At 42.0% G+C, this 24,847-nt stretch overlaps 1 long non-coding RNA gene across 1 annotated transcript; it reads left to right on the plus strand.

Moving 5' to 3' along the window:
- Positions 1 to 600: 600 nt before the first annotated feature.
- On the plus strand, positions 601 to 14,960 carry LOC128639600 (uncharacterized). The gene is made up of 2 exons (XR_008399227.1): positions 601 to 648; positions 14,509 to 14,960. It is a non-coding gene; the product is annotated as an uncharacterized LOC128639600 (long non-coding RNA).
- Positions 14,961 to 24,847: the final 9,887 nt, after the last annotated feature.

Consider the following 24,847-nt stretch of genomic DNA (forward strand, 5'->3'; position numbering starts at 1 on the left):
GCCTCTGCAGACTACCCCCTTACTTCAGTTCTTTTGACAGACTTACATTTTAGACTAAAGCATTTTAGCCAATTAGTGTTGACTCAAACACCTCCATGGGAGTGAGCACAATGTTATCTATATTGCACACATGCACTAGCAGTGTCTAACTGTGAAACACTGTCAAAATGCAGTTTTATCCTTCAAGGGCTTAAAAATAAAAATATGACCCTACCTAGATTTAGCTTTCAAAAAAGAATATCAAGAGAACAAAGCAAATCAGATGATAGATGTAAATTGGAAAGTTGTTTACAATTGAATGCCCTATCTGAATCATGAAAGTTTAATTTGTACTTTACTGTCCCTTCAAGTTTAATTCTGACTTCCCTGTAACATTCTTCTAATATTCTTGTAAGAACACCCGCATACACACAAACCCGCATACACACGCACTCATGCACACATACACTTACACATATACATATACACACATATCCATAGACACACACTCACATACACACATACACTCACATACATGCACACATACACACACATAAGTAAAATTATACTTTATTTAATTTTTTTTAGACGGGTGGAAGAAATTGCTTCCCATTTTCATTGCATGACAACAGGTATTCGTTGGAGAGAGCAGGAGAATGCCTTGATATTGTAAGTAATGCAAAATAACCAATTGACATTATATTGATTAGTATGTATTTATTTAATAAATAAGCATGACACAAATATACCAGATGATTGTCCAATTGTTTGATAATAAAGTCTTATTGAACCCCTTAACGACCAAGGACGTGCAAGGCACATACTACAATAAAAGGTTGTTAACGACCAAGGACGTGCCTGGCACGTCCTCAGGGGTTTTAAGCGCTGAAAGCGATTGTGATTGATTCCAGCTGCTTTCAGGGTATTGCAGCAATGCCTCGATATTGAGGCATCGTGCAATACCCTCTAGTAAGCAACCGATGCAGAGAGAGCCACTCTGTGGCCCTCTCTGCCTCAGCCAGCAATGGTGCCGATCGTGGAGGTCCGTGAGAGGGCGGGAGCGAGCAGGAGGGGGCAGAAGCGGGTGGGACCACTACACTACGGCAAATGTTTTAATGCATGGGAAGGAGGGAGAGAGGGGATAAGTGTTGGGAAAGGGATCTGGGAGGGGGGGAGGGTATTGAGGGGGGCAGCTACACTACAGAAAAAAATTTGTTTTTTTAAATAAAAACTAATTTTCAGCAAACTGGGTACTGGCAAACAGCTGCCAGTACCTAAGATGGCGGCAAATAGGTAGAGGGGGAGAGTTAGAGAGCTGTTTGGGAGGATCAGGGAGGTTGGGGACTAAGGGGGGATCCTACACTGCAAAATATGTATAATAAAAAAAAGCCTTAGCTTGTGGGGTGGAGGAGGGAAGAGAGCTGTTTTAGAGGGATTAGGGAGGGATCAATGGGTGGGATGTGTCAGGTGAGAGGGTAATCTATACACTAAAGCTAAAAATATCCCTACAAGCTACCTAATGAACCCCTTCACTGCTGGGGCATAATACAAGTGTGGTGTGCAGCTGCATTTAGCGGCCTTCTAATTGCCAAAAAGCAATGCCAAAGCCATATATGTCTGCTATTTCTGAACAAAGGGGAACGACAATAGGGTCACAATCATCCAGAGTAGCTAAAACCTCCCTGAGCAATAAACGGAGGTGCTCTAGCTTAAATTTAAATGCTGTCATATCTGAATCTGTCTGAGGGAACATCTTTCCTGAATCAGAAATCTCTCCCTTAGACAGCAAATCCCTCATCCCTACCTCAGAACATTGTGAGGGAATATCGGATACGGCTACTAAAGCGTCAGAAGGCTCAGCATTTGTTCTTAACCCAGAGCTACTGCGCTTCCCTTGCAACCCTGGCAGTTTAGATAAAACCTCTGTGAGGGTAGTATTCATAACTGAAGCCATATCTTGCAAGGTGAAAGAATTAGACGCACTAGAAATACTTGGCGTCGCTTGTGCGGGCGTAACTGGTTGTGACACTTGGGGAGAACTAGATGGCGAAACCTGATTTACTTCTGTCTGAGAATCATTTAATGCCAAATTCTTATAAGTCAAAATATGCTGTTTGCAATTTATAGACATATCAGTACAATTGGGACACATTCTTAGAGGGGGTTCCACAATGGCTTCTAAACAAATTAAACAATGAGCTTCCTCAGTGTCAGACATGTTTAACAGGCTAGAAATGAAGCAAGCAAGCTTGGAAAACACTTTATTTAACCTTTTAAAGCCGTTATGCCGTTCCATTCCGTCATAATTAGACTGGGCTTTAAAGCCGTTATGACGGAATGGAACGTCATAACTAACGGCTGTCCTGAAGCCTTCTGTGCTTCAGGGATTTAATCGCGGTCTGGAGGGCGTTCCTAGGATTGTAGGGACGCCCCCCAGATGCGATCCAATAATTGAAATCTCGCGATCGTATGCACGATCGCGTAGTTTCAATTTGTCTACATCGGAACAGTTGTTCCGATGTAGGCACTTTAACCCTGTCACGAAAGGGTTAATGAAAAAAACACAATTTGCAAAAACGGTACTGTACCTTTAAGAGAAAAAAAGGCATACACAAACTGCAAAACAGGTTAAAATTGCTTAAAAAATTACGAAATTTTAACAGTGTACCCACTAAGCTTTAGAAGGACTGCACCACAAGTAAAAAAGCAATAGACCCCCAAATTAAAAAAACGGATTGATAATTGTCTAAAACCGGTTAAAAACCCCTAAAGCACCTTGCCACAGCTCTGCTGTTGCCCTACCTGCCCTTAGGAAGCGATAATATAGGGTTTAAAGCTTCAATTAGTCCCTCAGAAGACTATAAGGACCTCAGGAGAAGTTGCTTGCTGCTTGTAAATGTAGGCCCCGCCCACCTCACTCGATGTTGCTGGGGCCTACACAAAACTAACAAACCCTGCCTGAAAGCCATGTGGGTTATAAACAACCCCAAAGAACCCTCAAGCAAATGTCCCATAAAACAGAAAATGTTACTCCCAGACACAAAAACGTTTGTCCCAAATTCACATAACAAACTGAGTGCCCACAAAAAATTAACCCTTTATGCAAGCTAGTAAAAACCTCTGATAACACTAGGATTACTGCTTCCCCTTCCCCTAATGGGGACACTGTCAGCCTTTCTGAGTTAACACAGTCCCTGCAGAAAATATGACTGAACATACCTCATTGCTGTATAGCAAGAAACCGTTCCTCACACTGAAGTTTTCCTGTACTCCTCAGCTTCTGTGGGAACAGCAGTGGACCTTAGTTACAAATGCTAAGATCATCATCCTCCAGGCAGAAATCTTCATCTGTGTCCTGCCTGAGAGTAAATAGTACAACACCGGTACCATTTAAAAATAACAAACACTTGATCGAAGATAAAATAAAACTAACAGTTTAACACCTCTTCTCTTTACCCTTCCTGCTTAGAGCCAGCAAAGAGAATGACTGGGGGGTGGAGTTAAGGGGGAGCTATATAGACAGCTCTGCTGTGGTGCTCTCTTTGCTACTTCCTGTCAGGAAATACAATATCCCACAAGTTAGGATGAATCCGTGGACTCGGTACATCTTGCAAAAGAAATACAAACTTACCTGTGAAATAAAAATAAAACCTAAGATAGCTACAATATAACTAATTAGTTATTTTGTAGCTAGCTTAGGTTTGATTTTATAGGTAAGTATGTATTTAGTTTTAAATAGGAATTATTTAGGTAATAATTGTAACGTTTATTTAGATTTATTTTAATTATATTTAAGTTAGGGGGTGTTAGGGTTACATTAGGGTTAGATTTAGGGGTTAATATATTTCTGTAGTGTTAGTGATGTGGGAGGCCAGAGGTTTAAGGGTTAATAACTTTAGTATAGTGGCGGCGACATTGGGGGCTGCAGATTAGGGGCTAATATGTGTAGGTAGGTGGCGGCGATGTTAGGGCCAGCAGATTAGGGGTTAATAAATTTATGTAGGTGGCGGTGATGTTGGGGGCGGCAAGATTAAGGGTTAATAACTGTATTGTAGGTGGCGGCTATGTTAGGGGCAGCATATTAGAGGTTAATAACTGTAATGTAGGTGGCGGCGATGTTAGGGGCGGCAGATTAGGGGTTAATAACATTATGTAGGTAGTGGCAATGTTAGGGGCGGCAGATTAGGGTTTAATAACATTATGTAGGTTGCGGCGATGTCGGGGGCGGCAGATTAGGGGTGTTTAGACATGTTTTTTATGTTAGTTTAAACATAACTTTTTCTTTCCCCATAGACATCAATGGGGCTGCGTTACAGAGCTTTTGTTTCCGCGATCGCAGGTGTCACGAATACCTCAGGAGTTAGCTGAGAAAGGGGTTAATTCTGTGTAGTGGTGAACTAAGAACCATTGTTTGTTTTTTAGAAATAGCTGTGCACTGGGTTTGTTTGTGTTTTCTTTGAAGTGCCAGAACCCATCATAAATAGTTCTAAAAAAAAAAAAAACCCTTCCTCCAAATGTTATTGGGTATGCATTGAGTCAATCTGTCAACTCCAGAGATACCACAGTGCTTCTCCCCCACATCCTGATGAGGCCAATAAAAGGACATTGGTCTAATGCCTATATGTGTTTAAAGACAGGGGGGTGTCTTAGCCTGCCCAGGAGGGTGTGGTCAGGAATTTGATCTAGGGGAAAAAAAGGTATAAGGGTCTTGGGTGTTAACACTGAAGTTGTTAATTCTACATGGGAGGCTGCGTGCTACAGCGTGAATGACAACTTTTCTTCTTGCCCATCTCCCTGGGGGCAGACTCATAAGCTAGTGAAGTCTGTTATTTTTCTCCTTTTTATTTTAAAACACTGTTTGCGTGTGTAATTTTATTTATAACAACTTTTTATTAATAATGCATTGTGCATAATATTTTTGGCATAATAAATAATTCCTTTATTAAGTTTGGCCTTTGTCTAATAATTGAACCACGTTACTGAAAGAGACTGGAATATTAGAACTGTATAATTTAGGTTATTTTCTGCTAAATTGTATTTCTAGAGTTAATGTGTAAAGTCTGGGTTTTTCCTTAGGATTTTCCTTTTAATAAATTTTAAGTGGTGGCAGTATTTGAGCTATAGGATTGTTGGTTTAGTGTGGGTGGCATTAAAAGGGAGTTTAGGGCATTTCTCTTATGTCTAGTACAGACTAGGGAGTGGGATTAACCCTTGCACCCACTAAACTGAATCACAAGCTTGTCTGATGTGGCTAGATTGTGACCTTTTGGTGACAGAAAAGGGGGCTGATAACCCTTTCTGTGCCAAATAAGTGACTGGCGCAGGGTTGGATAACCTTGGTTCGTCACAAATTGGTGGGCAGCGGTGTAGATAATTCTTTTTATTATTAGATTTTAGTGCTTGTGGATTTGCTAGTGTGAAAATCCCAGTACTAAAAGAAATTGTTTCTTACAATTTCCAAAGGCTAAAACTCAGTGCAATATATAGTCACACATTGCAAACAGTCCCCTTCCCTATTCTCTGTTTTCTTTTCTATTTTATTTTTGCTATGGAGGCATACGAGCAGCGATCTAGAGAGGCACTTATACTCCTATGCCAGGAGCGGGATATTCCAATACGTTCAAAGAACAAAGATTTACTAATACAAGCTCTTGTTGAATATGATAACAGCCAAATCACACCAGTTGAAGTCTCAGGAGAGATGTCTGCAGCTGTTGGCGGTGATTCATCAGGATCTGGGGATCCATTGGACTGTTATTTGCAAACTGTTCTTAAACATATGGGCTCAGTGGATGCAAGTTTGCGCATGGAACTGATTACAAAGTTTTATGAAAGACAGGCTGCTGAACGACAGGCTACTCTGGCAGCTGAGAGACAGGCTGCTGAACGACAGGCTGCTGTGGCTGAGAGACAGGCGTCTCTGGCAGCTGAGAGAGAGGCTCTGGCAGCTGAAAGACAGGCTGCTGAATGACAGGCGGAGAGAGAGTATCAGCTACAGCTTGCACGGTTGGAGAGAGGGATGGTCTCACCTGTTGTTAGTGAACCTAGAGACCCCCCTGCTCCCAGAGTGCGTGCAGAGAATTTTCCCACCCTGGAGAAAGATGGAGATGTGGATGTATTCCTGCGTAGCTTTGAGAAAGTTTGCAGACAGTTCCAGTTGCCAAGGGAGCAGTGGGCCAAGTACCTTACCCCTGGCCTGAAAGGTCCTGCACTGGAGGCGTTTGCTGAACTACCCCCAGAGTTTGATCAGGACTATGATTCCATTAAAGCTGCACTGCAGAGGAGATACAATCTTACTCCTAAAGTTTACCGAAAGAAATTCCATTCTCTGCAGAAAGGTTTGTCAGAGAGCTATATTACAGCTGTTGGGAACTTGATGACAGCCTTTAAACAGTGGGTCAGAGGATTAAAAGTTGCCACTATGGAGGAGCTGGAAGATTTGATGGTGAAGGAGCAATTTATGCAGCTGTGCCCAGCCGGAGTTCAAGAATGGGTGTTGGATCGGAAGCCCATAACAGCATTGGAAGCTGGTGAGCTGGCTGATTTTTACACAGCCAACAGGTCACCAGGGAATGGGAGAAAAACCTTTTCCAAGGGGGGATCCACCTGGAATGGAGCTGCTGCACGACCCCCTTCACAAAACCTGCTGTGCCTTTATCTAGTGTGTCTGCTCCCTCTGGGAAAGGAGGGGCGGGTGCTGCATCTGGGCAGGGAGATACTCGCAAGTGTTTTGCTTGTCAAAAAATGGGTCACATCAGCACTAACTGCCCAGAGAGGAAGAAACCTTCAGCATCAGCAGGAGGAGGCCGCTCCTCAGGATTATCATCTTCTGTTTTGTTTGTAACCCGGCCATAGGAAATTACCAATGAGAACCAACAACCTGTGACTGTTAGAGATAAGGTAACATTAGGGCTCAGAGACACGGGTGCAGAAGTGACTATTGTGTGTCCAGAGCTAGTTAGCTCGGAGGACATTATCCCTGGAAAGACTCTAGCAGTAAAAGGGATTGGGGGAGTACAACCTGCAGTGCCTATGGCACAAGTATATCTAGATTGGGGAGCAGGAAGAGGGTTAAGAGATGTGGGAGTGTCAGATAATATTCCTACAAATGTATTGCTTGGTACTGATTTGGGTAGATTATTGTCACAGTATATACCTGATCATGATACCTGTGACCTAGGTAAACAAGATAAGGGTCCTAATGTACAAGAGACCATGTGTAACTATGCTCAGATATGTGCTGAAGGGGAGGGGGGGCAGGGTGTTGTGTGACGCAGCCTTTACCTGAACCAGACATGTCTGTAGGGCCCTGTGAAAATATGGGAGGATGCACTGACAGAGAGAGAGAGAGAGAGAGAGAGAGCTGAATGAGAATGACAGTCTGTTGGTGTGTGAACCAATCATCCCTAAGTACCAAAAGTGTGTAGAAGTAGTGCCAGAGGGGGAGGGCCCCTCTGTATCAGTGGTGACCCGACAGCAGTCTGCCCAGATTAGGGAGCAGGGGGTGCTTCAGCCTGAGGACCCAGGGGAGAACACTGATGAGGAAGGTGGGGGCCTCAAACAGCACAGTCACTAATAATTGGCCAGAGTCAGGATTTTCAGCAGGCCTAGGGGACCGATCCCACACTAGAGAAGATCAGGGACCTAGCTAGGCAGCTGCCTGCTGACTCTGATAAAGAGAGAGTGTACTGGGATAAAGGGAGGTTGTACCGGGAGTCCATTCCAGTGGAGGGACAGGATCCCTGGCTAGGTGAGAGACAGTTAGTGGTATCTAAACGGTTTAGAGCGCAACTGTTGGGAGTGGCCCATGAAATTCCTATGGCAGGACATCTAGGGGTACAGAGAACCAAAGCCCGGTTGTCCCATCACTTTTATTGGCCGGGGATGGGTACTGATGTTGCTAATTATTGTCGCTCCTGTCCTGCATGTCAGAAAGTGGGGAAACCTGGAGAGGTGGGACGTGCCCCTTTAATTCCCCTCCCCATAGTGACTGAGCCCTTTGAGAGGGTGGCTGTGGATATAGTAGGGCCTCTAGCTATCCCAAACAGTTCAGGGAAAGAATTCATTCTGACAGTAGTGGATTATGCGACCCGCTACCCAGAGGCAGTGGCCCTGTCATCTATCAGGGCTGATAAAGTGGCTGATGATTTATTGGGTATCTTTGCAAGGGTAGGTTTCCCTAAGGAAATGCTAACTGATCAGGGCACGCAATTTATGTCTGGCCTGATGCAGAGTCTATGTAAAAAGGTGCAGGTAGAACACTTAGTGACTAGCCCATACCAACCCCAGACCAATGGCTTGTGTGAAAGGTTTAATGGAACGCTGAAGCAGATGCTTAAAACCTTTGTGGAGTCACAGGGAAAGGACTGGGAGCGTTACCTACCACACCTCCTATTTGCTTATAGAGAGGTGCCCCAGGAATCCACTGGTTTCTCCCCCTTTGAACTCCTATATGGACGCAGAGTGCGTGGCCCCCTTGATCTGATCAGGGAGGGATGGGAAGGGAAATTGGGTGCTCAAGAGACCTCAGTAGTAGACTATGTGATAAGGTTCAGGGACAGAATGCATAGCCTAGTGGGGGAGGTACAGGAAAACCTAAAGGCTGCCCAGTCTAAGCAGAAGCAGTGGTATGACCGGAATGCCAGAGAGAGAGTGTATGATGTGGGACAGAAAGTGCTTGTTTTAATACCCATGAGACAGAACAAACTACAGGCTGCCTGGGAGGGTCCATTTACTATCCTAAAGAGGATGAATGATGTGAACTATGTGGTGTCTCTGGATGAGGAGGGTAAAAGGCAAAAAATCTATCATATAAATATGATAAAAGCTTATTATGACAGAGAACCCACCGTGTTAACTGTGTGTAGTTTGCCTGGGGAAGAGCATGAGACTGACCCTCTTGTTGATTTACTGGCCCCCACCAGGAAAAACAACACCCTAGAAGCTGCCCAGATTAGTGCCCACTTAACTGGGGATCATCTGCATCAGCTGTCTGAGGTGCTTAGGCCTTACTACAGCGTGTTCACAGGGAAGCCTGGCAGGACACACCTAGTCACACATCATGTAGATACTGGGAATCACCATCCCCTCAGACAAATGGCTTACAGGGTATCCTTGCAGGTCAGTGCTGACATAAAAAGGGAGATAGAGGAGATGCTAGAGCTTGGAGTGATTTGTAAGTCCCACAGCCCCTGGGCCTCCCCAGTGGTACTAGTCCCCAAAAAGGACAAAACCACTAGGTTCTGTGTAGATTACAGAAAGCTAAACTTGGTGACTGAATTTGATGCTTATCCTATGCCTCGCATAGATGAGCTACTGGACAGGCTAGCAGGGGCCAAGTTTCTGAGTATCATGGATCTCAGCAGGGGATACTGGCAGATCCCTATGACCCCAGAAGCACAAGAGAGGTCTGCCTTTATCACTCCTTTTGGGTTGTATGAATTCCAAGTGATGCCCTTTGGGATGAAAAATGCCCTTGCCACATTCCAACGGCTAGTTAACCACTTATTGGAGGGGCTAGAGGGGCAAGCTGTTGCATACCTGGATGATATTGCAGTGTTCAGTGATACCTGGGAGGAACACCTCACACATTTAGCCAGTGTATTGGACCGAATAGCCACTGCTGGGCTAACTATAAAACCAGATAAGTGTCAGCTGGGCATGGGGGAGGTCCAGTACTTGGGTCACCTGGTGGGAGGAGGGGTACTGCGCCCTGAGCCAAGTAAAACTGAAGCCATAATGGCCTGGCCCACCCCTAAGACAAAGAAACAGGTTATGTCCTTCCTGGGTACCGCAGGGTACTATAGAAAGTTTGTGCCACACTATAGTACCATAGCCAAACTCCTAACAGACCTTACAAAAAAAAAGCCTACCTCTCACAGTCAAATGGACCCCTGAGTGTGACAGGGCTTTTAATTTATTGAAAATTGCCCTTACGGACTCCCCTGTACTACAGGCCCCTGATTTCCACAGGAGATTCATAGTGCAAACGGATGCTTCTAACTATGGGCTAGGGGCTGTGCTGAGTCAAGTGGATAAGAAAGGTGAGGAGCACCCCATTGTGTACCTCAGCAGGAAATTGCTTCCACGAGAAGTGGCATATGCCACTGTGGAAAAAGAGTGCCTTGTTATAGTTTGGGCCTTGTAAAAGCTACAGCCTTATCTGTATGGACGCCAGTTTACAGTGATAACTGACCACAACCCCTTACACTGGTTACATAGGGTAGCTGGCTCAAATGGTAAACTCCTCAGGTGGAGCCTAGCTCTACAACAACATGAGTTTACCATAAAAAGGGCAGTATGCATGGTAACGCTGATGGTCTTTCACGCCAGGAGGAGTGTCCTCTTTGATACGCAGCTGGAGTGGCTTGTAGCCACCCCCTTTTGCGTCTCTTATTGGGGGAGGTGTCACGAATACCTCAGGAGTTAGCTGAGAAAGGGGTTAATTCTGTGTAGTGGTGAACTAAGAACCGTTGTTTGTTTTTTAGAAATAGCTGTGCACTGGGTTTGTTTGTGTTTTCTTTGAAGTGCCAGAACCCATCATAAATAGTTCTAAAAAAAAAAAAAAAAAAACCTTCCTCCAAATGTTATTGGGTATGCATTGAGTCAATCTGTCAGCTCCAGAGATACCACAGTGCTTCTCCCCCACATCCTGATGAGGCCAATAAAAGGACATTGGTCTAATGCCTATATGTGTTTAAAGACAGGGGGGTGTCTTAGCCTGCCCAGGAGGGTGTGGTCAGGAATTTGATCTAGGGGAAAAAAGGTATAAGGGTCTTGGGTGTTAACACTGAAGTTGTTCATTCTACATGGGAGGCTGCGTGCTACAGCGTGAGTGACAACTTTTCTTCTTGCCCATCTCCCTGGGGGCAGACTCATAAGCTAGTGAAGTATTAGGTCTGTTATTTTTCTCCTTTTTATTTTAAAACACTGTTTGCGTGTGTAATTTTATTTGTAACAACTTTTTATTAATAATGCATTGTGCATAATATTTTTGGCATAATAAATAATTCCTTTATTAAGTTTGGCCTTTGTCTAATAATTGAACCACGTTACTGAAAGAGACTGGAATATTAGAACTGTATAATTTAGGTTATTTTCTGCTAAATTGTATTTCTAGAGTTAATGTGTAAAGTCTGGGTTTTTCCTTAGGATTTTCCTTTTAATAAATTTTAAGTGGTGGCAGTATTTGAGCTATAGGATTGTTGGTTTAGTGTGGGTGGCATTAAAAGGGAGTTTAGGGCATTTCTCTTACGTCTAGTACAGACTAGGGCAGAGCTTTCCAAACTTTTCATGTTAGTGACACACTTTTTAGACCTACATAATTTTGTGACACAGTAATTCAGTTGTACTAGCAAACAGGAGGTTAAACAAACTTGTTTTAAGATATACTGACAATAGAAACAAAGTATAGGAGACAGGAGCACCGCCGGTAGATGAAATAATAGAGTTTATTTTCCACAATAACGCTAAGTATAATATGGCACAAATTACGTTGGTTATAAATATAAGCTGTTCTAAGCTGTGCTCGATAGACACTGACAGCAGCTGGTTGTCCAAAGTGGTGATGGAAGGTGCCAAACAGCTAGGATGCTGACGGTCCTTGCTCCTCGGGGACCTTTTCTCTATCCTGCGATGCCTTGTCACCCGTGGTGCCCAGGAACTCCTCGGTTCTGCCAGCTACACGTCACTGTACAGACCACACCCTCCTCAGACACGTGCGGCTCACTTGATTGGTCGACAACCCTGGACGTCACTGCTTGGTATATCGCTGGTCCAATCCGGGAGAGGGGGAGGGGAGGAGGCGCTTCACTGTAGGGAAAGCCTGCGTCCGTGCTCACTGTGAGGGAATCCAATTGACAATAGAAACAAAGTATAGGAGACAGGAGCACCGGTAGATGAAATAATAGCGTTTATTTTCCACAATAACGCTAAGTATAATATAGCACAAATTACGTTGGTTATAAATATAAGCTGTTCTAAGCTGTGCTCGATAGACACTGACAGCAGCTGGTTGTCCAAAGTGGTGATAGAAGGTGCCAAACAGCTAGGATGCTGACGGTCCTTGCTCCTCTGGGACCTTTTCTCTATCCTGCGATGCCTTGTCACCCGTGGTGCCCAGGAACTCCTCGGTTCTGCCAGCTACACGTCATTGTACAGACCACACCCTCCTCAGAAGTCCAGAAGCCAGAACGGGAACAGATCACCCCCAAGGACCGGACACAGTGAGTAGGCCTATCGAGTCACAAAAGTTTTGTTTATGGTGTGTAGGACTTTTTAATATTTCTGATTAAGATATACTGACAGAAACATAAATTATTTAATAACGAAATGTATTTACAAGTAACAGTATGTATGTGCAAGAATCAAAAAAAAAGTTTAATAACACCAATAGTTACTTACTATTTTAATTAGATGTATGAGAAGACACTTGCATTTCATCATCAAGCATTTTTAAGCTTCCACTTCGTATCCATATATCAAGAGCAGGAGCAGCAATGCACTACTGGGAGCTAGCTGCAAAAAAAAAAACACTTTGACTTCTGACTTCAGCTCAGTATTTAAGCTGCTGCCCTCAGAATTCTGCGAGTCCAACTGACTATTGCCCATGCTGCAAACACACTGCTGTACCATTCACTGACTACACGTGCAGTCACGAGCCGATTGAGGAGACTACACGTGCAGTCAGGAGCCAATGTGTCACCAATGGGAATAGTTTCAGTTCCCGTTAAGCTGCGCCAATAGGGTAAGATGATCTGTGACCCACTAGGTATCAATCACGTGTCAACCACGTGATATGTGTAGCAGGCAGGGGGAAAGTCGGAAACCAAAATTTTTTTTTAAAATAAAGAATTTTAAATTAACAAAAAATTATGCTGAAGCAGGGACACACCTACACACTGCCACTGACACACTAATGTGTCATGACACACAGTTTGGAAAGCACTGGACTAGGGAGTGGGATTAACCCTTGCACCCACTAAACTGAATCACAAGCTTGCCTGGTGTGGCTAGATTGTGACCTTTTGGTGACAGAAAAGGGGGCTGATAACCCTTTCTGTGCCAAATAAGTGACTGGCGTAGGGTTGGATAACCTTGGTTCGTCACAACAGGTGTTAGGCTTTTTTTTTTGCCGGCTTTACCCAGTGATGTCTATGGGGAAATCGTGCACAAGCACGTCAAAGCAGCGCTTGTATTTGGGTGAGGTATGGAGCTCAACGCCACCATATCGCCCGCGCAAGCCGGGTTTTTTAAAACCTGTAATAGCAGCGCTATAGGGAGGTGAAATACAGCCGCTTTTGTGGCAGTTGTTAATTTCCCTATAGCGCTCAAAACTTGTAATCTAGCTGTGTGTAATCTATGCAAAATGAAGGTCCACTCTAGAGTTGCAATGCACTAAAGTTAACCACATCTGGTGAGCCATTGACAAGAGACAAATGTGTGTAGCCACCATTCAGCAGCTAGCTCCCAGTAGTGCAGTCCTGCTCCTGAGCATACCTAGATATTCTTTTCAACAAAGGAAACCAAGAAATTATTTTGATAATAAATAAATTGAAAAGTCCATTTTAACTTCATGCTCTATCTGAAGTTTTATTTTGAATTTCATGTCCTATTGAACATTTAAATAAATTCAGTTTTGAACTTAAAGGGACATACATACAAGTGCAAAAGGAACACTCTAATGTGTTGTGATGTGTCACTGCACTGTTGAATGCTTATAACTATTTGTTTTACACCTTTAATGGGATTAAACACAGTGTTAATGTCAGCTTCAGAGCAGCAATGCACTACTGGGTCCTTGCTGAACACCTCTGATGAGCCAATGACAAGAGGCATATGTATGTATAGCTACCAATCATGAGCAAGCTAGCTCCCAATAGTAAATTTCTACGCTGACGTTACTGTTGCAGGGGTTAAACATATAGTAAAATGCAGGCAACAGCGCAGTATTAAAACTGTAAGAAATTAGAGCATTATCTTTTTGAGAGATGTTCGTCCCTTTAAATTTATTAGGATAAGTTGTACCTAACTATGCAAATTGGTACCCTGTCATTCCTCTAAGACAGAGGTCAGCTACTTCGGCACCCCAGGTGTTTTGGAACTACATTTCCCATGATACTCAGCTAGCCTAAAGAGTGAGCATCATGGGAAATGTAGTTCCAAAACATCTGGGGTGCCAAGGTTGCTGACCCCTGCTCTAAGATTTCTGCTTGATGATGTTAGTTGTGAACTATTCAGGAAATTACACATTTCAATCACAGATTTATTGGAATGGAATTTTAATGCTGTAAACCGGTCAAATTGAGCCTAAAATGTTTCTGTTTCTATAGTATAAAAAGTAAAAATGAACTATCATCTCTCTATCTTGTTTACAATATACATAAGTTTCTGAGCATCACTCCTGATTTTATTTAGGTTTGGGTGAAACTTCTTCTTTAACTGAAAATAAATAGTTATCATCATGATACAAATTTGTATATTGTAGATAAAAGATAAATTATAGGACTTTTTTTTTTTATCCTGTTTTAGGGATTTGGTCGCAAAAAAGTACTAAATGAAAAAAATCTGCAAAGTTCTAAAAACGTCAGAGTTTTATACCATGAACCGTTGGCGAATCCTCTTAACTACTTGGATGGTTTAACAAATTATCAAGTTTCTTACATTGGGCATCAGTGTACGGTGCCTTCATTATACAGAAGATTCCCAAAACATCACCTTGAGAAGTCAAACCGCATGAAGATCGAACCAGCGCCCTACACATAAATTGAAGACTATCCACTATTGCTTCCCAGTATGCTCTAATTTGTATCTGCCAAATGCATTTCATTTTATAAGTTAGAACTATTATAGTGGCATAGTCTGTTCTTCATGCCTAAGGTATAAATGTTTATTCAGGCTATTAACATTTTGTATGATCTTAGCTTCAATTGTTTCAGCTTTAGAATGTTTTCAAACTAAGAAATAAAGTGGTAAAAACAGAATTGCAAAGTCTCAAAAATTCAATTTGGGCATTTGATTAGTGTGAAATACTTTTTATGCATCAACATAATATTCAAAGGAGTATTATAGTGGAAACATTAGGGCAAGTCATTTTAACACTAGTGACCCTGCATGTTACACACATAGTTAAAGTACTGTTCAGGAACTGCAAGTCACGAGTGATCATGGCCGCTGACCCAATTAGCAGAAGTAGTCACTCGACCCAGCTGTGTGACTACCACTGCTGATTGGGTGACCAGATTTCCGCTCTGAACCAGCAGTGGTCTGCAGATCCTGAGCAGTAATTTAACTATGTGTGTAACTCATTTGCAGAGGTTAATCAATTTAGTGGGATCTTTCCCATTAATTACCTTTTTAAATTATCCTCCTTTAATAACATGTAAATATAAAACAACCTCATTTAAAATGATGCTAAACTGCACCAAGCGCCTTAATTCTCTTTATTGGAAGCAGACAATATGCCCATCCATCTCTGATTGGAAATGCTCAGTCACACGAGTGCTCCAATTGGAAAAACCTTATTATATTAAAGCGGACAAAATTAGATTCCCCCTCCCTACAATTCTATTGGAATGGAGTTAGGGCAACCTCACCTGATATAACCACATCATAACTTGATTATTTCAGCAACTTACATCCCTGTTGTACTTATTGATAACCTTTCTTTTTAATATGATACGGTTGTGGAGACATGATTAAGGACCTGTAATAGGTCTGAAACGTTGTTTGTACTTTGGACCATGAAGCAATTATGGTCTGTTTTATTTAATTTTGAGGCCGGAGTGAACTTTTCTACATTTGATTTATACTGAGGGGTTGGCTCACCCTTTACTCGGTGCCTTTCCATTAGGTTGCTGTTCCCTGCCTTGTTCGTGTTCACGGTTGTGGACTACTTTAGATGAAATTTTATACACGACCAATGTTTTTGCATAGGCATTTGTAGCTTTCTGGCAATTTTCATTTTATTCCTTTATTTTTTCTTTCCTTTTTTATATTTTTATATTGTTATTATATGTACCAAGGCACATTTTAATATTTATTATTTTGAATTTGAATTTATCACACTAAAAAAAAATCTGAACCGTAGACTAGTTCCAGAGAGTGGTCTGACAATGTATAGTCAGGTGCCAGTTGTAATCAAATGTTATTTCTTCACCTGAAGACATAGGGACAGAATTATCAATGTGCGGGCGGACATGATCCACTATAGCGGATCATGTCCGCCGCACATCGATAAATGCAGACAGCATATACTGTCGGCATTTATCATTGCACAAGCATTTCTTCTTAAATGCTTGTGCAATGCCGCCCCCTGCACATTCTCTGCCAATCGGCTGCTAGAAGGGGGTGTCAATTAACCCAATCGTATCTGATCGGGCTGATTGCTGTCCGTCGCCTCAGAGGTGGCGAACGAGTTAAGGAGCAGCGGTCTTAATACCGCTGCTTCTTAACTCCTAGTCAATTTGGGGCATGATAAATCGGCCCCATAGCCCAGATAAAGCACCAGGTACAATAAAAAGGCATATAAATATTGTTTTGATTGTTTTGTGCCCTCACAACTGAACTACTGCAGATTCCCTATCTAGTTCTATCAAATACAGAGCTACACCATTGGCATATGGTGCATGATTCTGCAGCCAGAAAACTAACAAACCTTCCATATTCCTGCTACCATACGAACATGGCCTTCACTGGTTTCCCATTAACTACTGTATTTAGCTCAAGCATACAGTGCTGATGTACAAAGCTCTGTGTGATCAGGGTACCATTTAGCCTATATACTAAATATACAGGTGAAACTCGAAAAATTAGAATATCGTGCCAAAGTTAATTTATTTCACTAATGCAACTTAAAAGGTGAAACTAATATATGAGATAGACTAATTACATGCAAAGCAAGATAGTTCAAGCCGGGATTTGTCATAATTGTGATGATTATGGCTTACAGCTCATGAAAACCCCAAATCCACAATCTCAGAAAATTAGAATATTATGAAAAGGTGCAATATTCTAGGCTCAAAGTGACCCACTCTAATCAGCTAATTAAGCCATAACACCTGCAAAGGGTTCCTGAGCCTTTAAATGATCTCTCAGTCTGGTTCAGTAGGAATCCCAATAATGGGAAAGACTGCTGACCTGACAGTTGTGCAGAAAACCATCATTGACACCCTCCATAAGGAGGGAAAGCCTAAAAAATAATTGCAAAAGAAGTTGGATGTTCCCAAAGTGCTGTATCAAAGCACAATAATAGAAAGTTATGTGGAAGGGAAAAGTGTGGAAGAAAAAGGTGCACAAGCAGCAGGGATGACCGCAGCCTGGAGAGGATTATCAGGAAAAGGCCATTCAAAAGTGTTGGGGACTTTCACAAGAGCCACCACACACAGACGGATCCTGGACATGGGCTTCAAATGTCATATTCCTCTTGTTAAGCTACTCCTGAACAACAAACAACGTCAGAAGCGTCTTACTTGGGCTAAAGAAAAACAGACCTGGTTTGTTGCTCAGTGGTCCAAAGTCCTCTTTTCTGATGAGAGAAAATTTTGCATCTCATTTGGAAACCAAGGACCCAGAGTATGGAGGAAGAATGGAGAGGCACACACTGCAAATTGCTTGAAGTCCCGTGTGATGTTTCCACAGTCTGTGTTGACTTGGGGAGCCATGTCATCTGCTGGTGTTGGTCCACTGTGCTTCATTAAGTCCAGGGTCAACGCAGCCGTCTACCAGGAGATTTTGGAGCAGTTCATGCTTCCTTCCGCAGATGAGCTCTATGGGGATGCAGACTTCATTTTCCATCAGGACTTGGCACCTGCCCACATTGCCAAAAGCACCAAAACCTGGTTCAATGACCGTGGGATTACTGTGCTTGATTGGCCAGCAAACTCGCCTGACCTGAACCCCATAGAGAATCTATGGGGCATTGCCAAGAGAAAGATGAGACATGAGACAGAACAATGCAGAAGAGCTGAAGGCCGCTATTGAAGCATCCTGGTCTTCCATAACACCTCAGAAGTGCCACAGGCTGATAGCTTCCATGCCACACCACATTGAGGCAGTAATTGCTGCAAAAGGGGCCCAAACCAAGTACTGAGTACATACAGTATGCATGCTTATACTTTTCAGAGGTCCGATATTGTTCTACAGGTATGTACAATCCTTGTTTTATTGATTGCATGTAATATTATAATTTTCTGAGATTGTGGATTTGGGGTTTTCATGAGCTGTAAGCCATAATCATCACAATTATGACAAATCACGGCTTGAACTATCTTGCTTTGCATGTAATGAATCTATCTCATATATTAGCTTCACCTTTTAAGTTGCATTAGTGAAATAAATGAACTTTTGCACGATATTCAAATTTTTCGCGTTTCACCTGTACACTTAGATCACAAGATGAAAATGTGTTTTAACCACAAGAATATATTGATCTACGTATAGGGCAGAACCTTTCTATTAGCATCACTGTCATATGGAATGTTCTTCATAGTACAATCTGAGATGCCCCATGCTTAGACATATTTAAAAAGCAACTAAAGAAATTCTTCCCCCAAGTAATCAAATATACCTTATAGCAGGGCTCTTACACATTAATATTAATCAGTAAAGAAATTGTGGGAATGGATATGATAACAAAAAATTAAAAGAGGATGAACTTTCTATTAGATCTCAATACATAAACATACTTTGGGCTAGATTACGAGTGGAGCGCTATTTATCTCTCCCGTTAACTCTGCTAGAAGTAAGCTTTTTGCGTGTCGTGTAGCGTGTATATTACAAGTTGAAAGTAAAAAAATTTCAAACGAGCGCTAACCCGGCACACACAAAAGAGCCAAACCTAGAATATCCCAACCGCGTTAACGTATTCCACCATAGACTTTAATGGAGCTCAAAAAAACTAAACCCTACAAGTTGCGCAAGCCCAATCGCATTTTCCAGAGTGCCCTAACCCGACATAAAATATCAATATTTAACATTCCAATGTTCTTCAAACAGCATAATATGTTCTGTTTATATTTAAATACATATTTGTATATATATCTGATGGGTTTTTTTTGGTAAAATATATACATATATATATATATATATAGGCAAAAAGAGTCAGTTGCACTCTCACAAACAGTTCTCCAAGGGCCAGGGTGCTAGAGTATATGAAATGTAGCAAAACAGGAAACAGCACTCTCTGGACTTAAGTTTTAAACAGATAGTTTAATCGGTAACGTTTCGGGGAATGCTCCCCTTCATCAGACCAACAACATACAAGTGAATCAAACATTTAAGCATACATAAACCCCTCCCCTATGTGCAAAAACCGCCAAAAACTGATTGCCATGGCAACCAAACATACAGTGCAAAGTAAATAATGTGAATCAAGCAACAATCACATCAAAGAATCCAATTAGGAATCTATTCATGATTATTAAGTTCATGGTTAATTAGCAAATGGCCATCTAATCACAACATTTGGTCCATATATCGCATATCAGTGAATCCAGACAAATATCTAGTAACAATGTGTCATATACATGGTAACAACACAAACTAATAAACAAAGTCAGAAACATCAGATCAAGTGAACTTCCGCAGTTAACTACTTTTAGATGCGCTTATTATCGTATTTCAAAGCATATAGTCAAAGTATTTCATTATAATATACCATCCGCAACGTTTGTGTAAACATCAGCTATCACAAATCACACAAGTTAGCTACAATGTGGAAATCGTTCTAGGGAATAACTAAGGGCCCTAATCCCCTAGTGAGGGGGTCCTCAGTATCCCTATGTGTACCCCACAGGCTAAGTCTAACATGACCTATACGGCATGTATGTAATACAGGAGCAGTAGTGCAGTAGCCTATTCAAAACTTGTCATACCGTGTGTCTGTGTCTGGCCGTGGACCGCACTTGCGCTTACACCTTGCAGTTTCCATAGCGTAATATCAGAGGTTGTGCACATGCGTATCTGCCCAGAGCGGCCCGCCCCTATTGAGCCCAGCTAAGATTCTAATAGGCTGTAGGAAACAAGCCCCTACATCGGTGTTGGAAAAATGTAAATATTGGGCAATATGTAACGTCTAGGGGACCCTGTATCGATATGCATGTATCTGGGCAACCATAAGTCTGGGTAATAAGCTAGCACACCGGGGCCATAACGGAGGTTCAGTGCTACATGTGGGCGGCCAGAAACTTATAAACCATATCTAACCCGCTACAATAATCAGGGACCCGTACCCTCATGTGCAAAGTTTGTAACTCAGTACACAAGGTGACACAACGACTAGTAGTTAAGCTTGAATGAAAAAAAAAAAAACAAAGGCAAAAAGACTGTTACTGCCAAAGTAGTGTAAGCGCTAAGCCCAGGAGATAATTTAGATTGGCCCAATAGGACAGGCCCTACTCCAAATCTAAGTAGCGTATAGAAGTATAAATATAAGCAAATATAGCCCAATGTTTCGCAGACCTCTGGCTACTACAACTAAGTCACAAAAGAGTGGATCAAATATCGTGTGTACCATATACATGAAATATAAACCATATAAACCAGACCCACGGAACGAATTGATTCCCCCTAGACACTCCACATAAAGGGTAACCAAGGGATAGGTGCCTGTATAAGGACAATATGTGGTGTTAACCTGCACATAAACCTCAAGTACAAAGGATGAAAAACACAGTACATTCAGACAAATAAATAATAGAAAAATAAAAAATATATACAGTCAAATTAAATCATAAAAAACAATGCCAGTCTATTCCCATATTCAAACCTCTGGGGTGAATAGTGTTCAGTTTGAAGATCCACTCAGCCTCTTTCTGTAGGAGACGGGTGTCCCTATCCCCTCCCCGAGGAAGAGGGGGTACGTGATCAATTAGCTTGAATCTTAGGTCAGCCACAGAGTGACCCTTCTCCATGAAATGCCTGGCCACCGGCTGATCACTCTTCCCTTTATCAATTGCCATCCGAATGGCACTCCTATGGTTAGCCATCCTTTTCTTGATGTCATCTGAGGTTTTACCTATGTAAAATAGGCCACAGCTGCAATTCAACATGTATACTACAAATTTTGTGGTACACGTAAGGTAGTGCTTAATCTTGTAGCTTGTATTATTGTGTGGATGTCTGAACTGCTTGCATTGCAGCATGGAGTTGCACGTGACACAGCTTGGACATTTGTAGGAACCTCTTTTGGTAATTGGTGTGGCCTTGTTGTAGCTGTCAGTCGGATCAGTTTTCATTAGAATTTCCTTTAGGTTTCTTCCTCTTTTGTACCCAATTCTGGGTGGTCCATAGCTCTGGTAAGGCAATGATGGGTCTGTCTGAACAATATCCCATTTTTCTTTTAAAGTTACTCCCAGTGTTCTTGTGCTAGGAGTGTATGTCGTGATGAAATTCATCCTCTTCTGGTGGTCTCCTTTAGTCGTCTCCATGTTCACCTGGGACCTTGCGTCCCTTATAATGCTGCCATTGTATCCTCTGTTGTAGAATCTTAATTCCATTTCTTTTAGTTGCAACTCACGGTTCTCGTCCGATGTATTGTTGCGGTAGACTCTCAGCATCTGTGCCTTGGGGATTGCTTTTATGAGTGATCTGGGATGGTAACTAGAAGTGTGCAACAGTGTATTCCTATCGGTGGTCTTCTTGAATAAAGTTGTGCCAAGTCTGTTGTCAACTTTATAAATTCGAAGATCAAGCTAATGGGAACAGCCATGGGCTCGAATATGGCACCTGCATTTGCAAATCTGTTTATGGAGCATGTTGAAGAAAACACATTCAAGGTATATGACAACCAACAAGTACATTTTTACAAGCGCTACATAGATGATATCATTGTAGTCTGGCGAGGAACAATTGAGTCCTTTGGTGAGTGGGTCAAATCCCTGAATGAAATGGGGGGACAGGTTCAACTTAAAGAAGTTTCCAGTTACAATGAAGTGGATTTCCTTGATCTAAGGACATTCTAATGAAAACTGATCCGACTGACAGCTACAACAAGGCCACACCAATTACCAAAAGAGGTTCCTACAAATGTCCAAGCTGTGTCACGTGCAACTCCATGCTGCAATGCAAGCAGTTCAGACATCCACACAATAATACAAGCTACAAGATTAAGCACTACCTTACGTGTACCACAAAATTTGTAGTATACATGTTGAATTGCAGCTGTGGCCTATTTTACATAGGTAAAACCTCAGATGACATCAAGAAAAGGATGGCTAACCATAGGAGTGCCATTCGGACGGCAATTGATAAAGGGAAGAGTGATCAGCCGGTGGCCAGGCATTTCATGGAGAAGGGTCACTCTGTGGTTGACCTAAGATTCAAGCTAATTGATCACGTACCCCCTCTTCCTCGGGGAGGGGATAGGGACACCCGTCTCCTACAGAAAGAGGCTGAGTGGATCTTCAAACTGGACACTATTCACCCCAGAGGTTTGAATATGGGAATAGACTGGCATTGTTTTTTATGATTTAATTTGACTGTATATATTTTTTATTTTTCTATTATTTATTTGTCTGAATGTACTGTGTTTTACATCCTTAGTACTTGAGGTTTATGTGCAGGTTAAAACCACATATTGTCCTTATACAGGCACCTATCCCTTGGTTACCCTTTATGTGGAGTGTCTAGGGGGAATCAATTCGTTCCGTGGGTCTGGTTTATATGGTTTATATTTCATGTATATGGTACACACGATATTTGATCCACTCTTTTGTGACTTAGTTGTAGTAGCCAGAGGTCTGCGAAACATTGGGCTATATTTGCTTATATTTATACTTCTATACGCTACTTAGATTTGGAGTAGGGCCTGTCCTATTGGGCCAATCTAAATTATCTCCTGGGCTTAGCGCTTACACTACTTTGGCAGTAACAGTCTTTTTGCCTTTGTTTTCTTTTTTTCATTCAAGCTTAACTACTAGTCGTTGTGTTACCTTGTGTACTGAGTTACAAACTTTGCACATGAGGGTACGGGTCCCTGATTATTGTAGCGGGTTAGATATGGTTTATAAGTTTCTGGCCGCCCACATGTAGCACTGAACCTCCGTTATGGCCCCGGTGTGCTAGCTTATTACCCAGACTTATGGTTGCCCAGATACATGCATATCAATACAGGGTCCCCTAGACGTTACATATTGCCCAATATTTACATTTTTCCAACACCGATGTAGGGGCTTGTTTCCTACAGCCTATTAGAATCTTAGCTGGGCTCAATAGGGGCGGGCCGCTCTGGGCAGATACGCATGCGCACAACCTCTGATATTACGCTATGGACACTGCAAGGTGTAAGCGCAAGTGCGGTCCACGGCCAGACACAGACACACGGTATGACAAGTTTTGAATAGGCTACTGCACTACTGCTCCTGTATTACATACACTCCGTATAGGTCATGTTAGACTTAGCCCGTGGGGTACACATAGGGATACTGAGGACCCCCTCACTAGGGGATTAGGGCCCTTAGTTATTCACTAGAACGATTTCCACATTGTAGCTAACCTGTGTGATTTGTGATAGCTGATGTTTACACAAACGTTGCGGATGGTATATTATAATGAAATACTTTGACTATAAGCTTTGAAATACGATAATAAGCGCATCTAAAAGTAGTTAACTGCGGAAGTTCACTTGATCTGATGTTTCTGACTTTGTTTATTAGTTTGTGTTGTTACCATGTATATGACACATTGTTACTAGATATTTGTCTGGATTCACTGATATGCGATATATGGACCAAATGTTGTGATTAGATGGCCATTTGCTAATTAACCATGAACTTAATAATCATGAATAGATTCCTAATTGGATTCTTTGATGTGATTGTTGCTTGATTCACATTATTTACTTTGCACTGTATGTTTGGTTGCCATGGCAATCAGTTTTTGGCGGTTTTTGCACATAGGGGAGGGGTTTATGTATGCTTAAATGTTTGATTCACTTGTATGTTGTTGGTCTGATGAAGGGGAGCATTCCCCGAAACGTTACCGATTAAACTATCTGTTTAAAACTTAAGTCCAGAGAGTGCTGTTTCCTGTTTTGCTATATATATATATATATATATATATATATATATATATATATATATATATATATATATATATATATATATATATATATATATATATATATATATATATATATTTACAAAAAAACAAACATATTCATAGCATGCTTAGCCAGGGAAAAAAAGAAACTGAGTAACCAGTCACTGAAGAAGTTCTAAGGGGCTCTTAGTGCTCCGGCACACTCCCTTGAAATTTTCCCAATGTTAACATGCAGAGGTAGATGATCATAGCCTGTACAAAGAGCACTTAGTGCATCCGCACGCTCTAAACTTGGCTAGAAAGTAACAGAAACAGAATGTCCTCATTTCACACACTTAAACCATTCACTTACTGATCCTCTGTAATGGGAGAAACTTCCTGATACCTCACTTCCAGAGGCCTTGTATCCAGGTTCCCTGTCCGGGTCACAAAATTGCTAATGGTGCTGTGCATCAAGGGCTCAAAGGCTGTGCATCCTTTTCTGCTGTGATTAGTTTCACCTCCTAAAAAGCCTCATTCAAGCTGGATCGTACTGCCAAACAAACTAAGGCAAGAAGTGGAGGGCCCGGTTCACATCTGACTGAACAGCATACAGGTTGGACTCAACTGCAGGATTGATGACGCGTTTCGCCCCTCCCCTTTGTGGGCCATCTTTAGGGGCTTTGTCAGATGCCATCCACACACAATCTTAGAGCTTAAATAGCCCTTTTAAAACACATTTATTGCTGGGTTTCATTGTGATAATTACCTCACTCTGTTATGTAAACAGCATAGCATTACTGAGTGAGAAAAACATTGTTAGTGCACATATTTTATATACATCTCTACCTTA

This window comes from Bombina bombina, chromosome 9, assembly GCF_027579735.1.
Source record: "Bombina bombina isolate aBomBom1 chromosome 9, aBomBom1.pri, whole genome shotgun sequence".
Classification (NCBI taxonomy): Eukaryota; Metazoa; Chordata; class Amphibia; order Anura; family Bombinatoridae; genus Bombina; species Bombina bombina.